We start from the raw sequence: 4,707 nt of genomic DNA on the forward strand, positions 1-4,707 counted from the left end.
AACTGGGTCAACCAATAAATGACGGTCTTTACCCGTCGCAAACGTTACAATTCTAAAAATAAATAAAACAGATGTGAGTTTAAGTAACGTCCGAATTTCTTTTTAATTGAGACGTTATTTCAAGTGACGCCCGAGATGTTTAATAACTAATAGCCGGATGGAAAATTTCTCACCCCCTCTATTAGCTATTAACTTATCACCTTGGATTTACACCCTCTGAAAATATGTTTTTGACATTAACAATTTACCCCCTCCATTGGAGATGCCCCAATTCAAAATATGCCATAACCAAAGACCAGAGTCAGACATTGTTTGTTTCTTGATGTGATAGGGAACAAAATTTCTGGCCTAAAACGTGCCCAATTTATTGTGCAATAAGCGTGGTTGCAACTTGGCAAGTTGTGCCAATTATTTTTACGATTAATGACGGACGTTTGGGGTTGTTGGCATTTGCTTCTCCATGCCTTCTGTCTCACCATATATATATCCAGTATTATATCATGCAAACTCAAACAATTCCTAGCTTCCTAGGCCTTACCCAATCAAAATGGCTACTAGCCTTGTCGATGTCAAAGAAAAGGTTCTAGTGTTCCCATCGGAACCAACTCCATTGAAAACTCTTTCCCTCTCCACGTTGGACTCCAATCCGCTAATCCGGTTCGATGTCAAATACCTCTTTGTTTATCGGTCTAACCCCGGTTTAAACCGTAATGCCATTGTGGCTGGTATAAAAAACGCGCTCGCACGTGCTTTGGTTCCATATTACCCCCTAGCCGGACGAGTTAGAGTTGGACCGGATGGTAAGAATCTCGAGGTGGTATGTGAATCACAAGGTGCAATGTTCATTGAAGGTGTATCTAAAGATATCACAATCGCTGACTTGGAACATGCTCCATCTCATTGTTTGCAGTGGAGAGACTTATTGACCAAACCCGTGGATGATGATGTTGTATGCGAGGATGGTGCGCCACCTCTTGTTGTTCAGCTGACTTGGCTGGCTAATGGTGAAGGTGCTGCAATTGGAGTTGGAACTAGCCATTGTCTTATGGATGGAATTGGTACTGCCCAGTTTCTCAACTCGTTTGCGGACTTGGTTTCTGGACGACGAGAACCTGATAATTTTCAACCAAAATCGGTTTGGGATCGTCATTTACTCGATCCAACACAAATGAGTCTTCATACTCGCAACCTCGAGTCTAACCTAATCCCGGACATTTCAGGGTTTTTCGCCACGTTCGATAGTGAAACTATGTCTCCAACATCAGTTGTTTTTGATAAGACGAGGTTAACTAAGTTGAAAAAACTAGCTTCCTTAACTGGTCAACACAGTGAGCTACCCTTTTCGTTTACCTCATTTGAGGTACTAACAGCTCATGTGTGGAGAAGTTGGGCTAGATCGTTGGATTTGCCTTCGGAACAAATATTGCGGATGCTCTTCAGCGTTAACATACGTAACCGATTGAAACCAAGTTTACCTGAGGGTTATTATGGAAACGGAATCGTACTCGCATGCGCGCAAGCTACCGTTAAAGACCTCAGTGATAAAGATTTGGGTCATACAGCTGGTTTGATTAAAAATGCTAAGGACAATGTTGGGGATGAGTACGTAAGATCGTTGATCCAATCAATTAGTGAGTCGAGACTGACTGCGGACTCGGTTGGACTACTCATGGTGTCACAATGGTCAAGACTTGGGTTAGAGAAAGTAGACTTTGGAATGGGTAAACCAGTACATGTTGGACCTATTTGCCGCGATAGGTATTGTTTGTTTTTGCCTGTTTATGAACAGAGTGATTCAGTGATGGTGGCGGTGGCTATGCCAAACAGTGCCGTTGCAAAGTATGAATATTTGCTCAAAGTATGAATATTTGCTCAGTAGTCCATGTTCAACCCAGTGCTTCATTCATTAATATAAACATAATTATTAATAATACCATGTAAAGTATTTGCTTTTGAAGTTAACTTGTCTATTTGATAAAAGAGGAATCCCCAGAGTAAAGAAACGTCATTTTCACCAATTTCTGATTCTCATCTTAAGGAGTTTCTTGCACCATATGAACTTACTTAATTATGGCCGTCAATATATATTCAAGTCTTATACTTATACAGATAGAGAGGGAATGATATAAACTCAACTGTACACGATGACTCTGCAACTCATGTAAAATCTTTCTTTTGAAAGAAAACTAGAATATGTCTCTAGGATGTCACACATATATGTATATAACCAATGGCTCTACCGAGACTTACAATGAGTTAAGTTTTGGATGTCAGCTGTTTGTTCTTCATAAGTAGGTTTCTAACCCCATTGCAGGCGCCTTGCCAGTTCGCTCCTTATGAGGTGCTTAATATCATCATATGGAACCAAGCCCAGTTCCAACTTTTTTAACAACTCTACTATAGCTGCCTTCTTTGGTTGCTTTGCTTCCACAGCCATTTGAAACTTGAGATAAAATTGTACAAGTATGGTTAGAGAGTGAAGATAGATTCTTGTAGGCTACTTAGGCTTGTTCTTGTTTTTATAAGCTCAAACTAACTTAAAATGAAAATTCTAGTCTATGCAATACAATGGTCAGCAACTAAAAAGTTAAGTGAGCTTGACAAATATCGTCGTGATTACGTGTTGCACGTGACAAAATAGAGAAGAATTAACACTTTGAAAAGCCTTCAACACATAGCTAGTAATTCGCCGAAAACCCTAATTATAAGGTTTGGTTTTAATAAAACGAATAATTCGCTTAATTTTTGAATGACGGTTTAATCGAATTGGTTGGGTCGGGCTTATAATTGTTTAATTATTCGCGAATTATTCACTAATTATAAGGTTTCATTAATAAAATGACATTTGTATTATTTTTTCATGAATAAAATTGTAAAAAAATAAAAATAAAAACGTTATATACTTATATATCAAAATTTTAAATGTAAAATATATAGCGAATTTTAAAGAAATATATTAAGATTATACCCGTTTAAAACACGATATCGGATTTTTACCGTTAGCGTTTTATTGGACCGAATATTTAAAAGTATTATTGTTGAAAATTTCGAATCTTAGGCGAATAATTGACGTATCGAACTTTTGCCCTCCACGAATTTACTAGCTATGCTTCAACACGTGAAACCCGTGGATATAAAGATTATCAGATCACCTAATTGGGCCTTAACCTGATCCACTATGAGTAGAGGTGGAATTTGGGCGGGTTGGGTTGGGTTGAGGCATAATCCGAGCCCAATCTAAGTTTCAAATGTTTCAATTCGAGTCCGGGACCAAGCCCTAGTTAGTCCTTAAGTTTTCAGGCCAAACCCTAGCCTGACCAATTCGGGTTGGGTCGGGTTATGTCGAGTTGGTCAAATTTCTCGAGATATTTTTATGAATTAAGAGGTATAAAACACCGAAATGAAAATCTTTAAATGAAATCAAAGAGATTTGATTGTTTGAAAGGGATAATAATCTTGTTTATTACATTATTCTCTCTAAAATAAATATTCTAAACCTTATTTTGTACAAGAATAGAAGGATTGAAAGATATATATATATACACGGGCTCTGGTTTTTCGGTTTTTTGATATTTTAACCCGAGCCCAACCCAAAACCAAGTCCGGACTACCGATATGATATGTTAGCCCAGGACCAATAAAAATTGGGTTTTAGTCTATCGGGCTTGGGATTACCCAACCCAAATTCCACCCCTAACTATGAGTCTATCAATGGGTTGGGCATATTGGGCTTTCGAGAGGCCCGAGTTTGGGCTTCAAAGAGTGATGAGTGCAAATATAACACCGAGTCTTCTTCCTCAGTGAGCAAAGAGCAGAAACGAGGATGCCACTCACCATTCAACTCTTCTAACCTGTAAGTAGATTTCCATCTCTTAACTCTTCAGTTTTCTGCAATTGAAATGAGACACCCACAAGTTTTAAGGTTTATATCATGTTGGGTCTTTCCATTTACTAGAAAGGTTGTTTTTTTTTTTTTACCATTTTGTTTGTGTTGTTTGAATTGTAAGTTGACTTCTAGAAATAAGGTCGTACTTCATATATGTTGCTGTGTCAGGCACCGACATGCTTATCTGTGTCAATGTGACTTAGTACCAGTAAATTTTTTTTTTTTTTTTTTTTTTTTTTTTTTTTTTTTTTTTTTTTTTTTAATAAGTGAATTAGCCATTGGTGGTTGGAATATCTTTTCATGGTTCAAAACTTGAAATATGTTTTCAGGTTTGGTCTTCACTCTTCACCGCAATGCGGTTTATTATTCTGTATCTCAATAATCGTTGACATTGTAAAGGCACACAAGGGATGAAATGTACTAAGAGTTATTGACCTCAAAATCTTCGGGACTTGTCGTCAACTACGAAACCTTTAGATTATAGAAGAAGGAAAAAGAGATTAATGAGAGGTCCAAAATGTACTTACTCAAAGCTTCTCTAGGAAAACAATGTTTTGTACACTCTCCACCGTGCTGCGACTTTCTTCTTACTTTTCGAGACGGAAACTACATACATCTACAGATACATATTTCCTACCTTTGCTGAATCAGTGTTCCAACTTCAAACACATAAACTTAGCTCATGGATACATGGATCAGCACTCCAAAATCTTGGATAAGGAGATGTTGTATTAAATTACTCTGTAGATCATCTAAATAGACTTGGGATCGGACTTGCATTTTGGTTCCACTGTATACTAAGCTTTTGTGAAACTAGGTTC

At 37.6% G+C, this 4,707-nt stretch overlaps 1 pseudogene across 1 annotated transcript; it reads left to right on the forward strand.

Annotated features, from left to right (window-relative positions):
• Positions 1-486: 486 nt before the first annotated feature.
• On the forward strand, positions 487-2,214 carry LOC147507114 (alcohol acyltransferase 9 pseudogene; annotated as a pseudogene). Its single transcript, XR_015217547.1, has one exon. The product of XR_015217547.1 is annotated as an alcohol acyltransferase 9 pseudogene (transcript).
• The last annotated feature ends 2,493 nt before the right edge of the window (positions 2,215-4,707 follow it).

This window comes from Coptis chinensis, chromosome 3 (genome assembly GCF_015680905.1).
Source record: "Coptis chinensis isolate HL-2020 chromosome 3, ASM1568090v1, whole genome shotgun sequence".
In the NCBI taxonomy this organism is placed as follows: Eukaryota; Viridiplantae; Streptophyta; class Magnoliopsida; order Ranunculales; family Ranunculaceae; genus Coptis; species Coptis chinensis.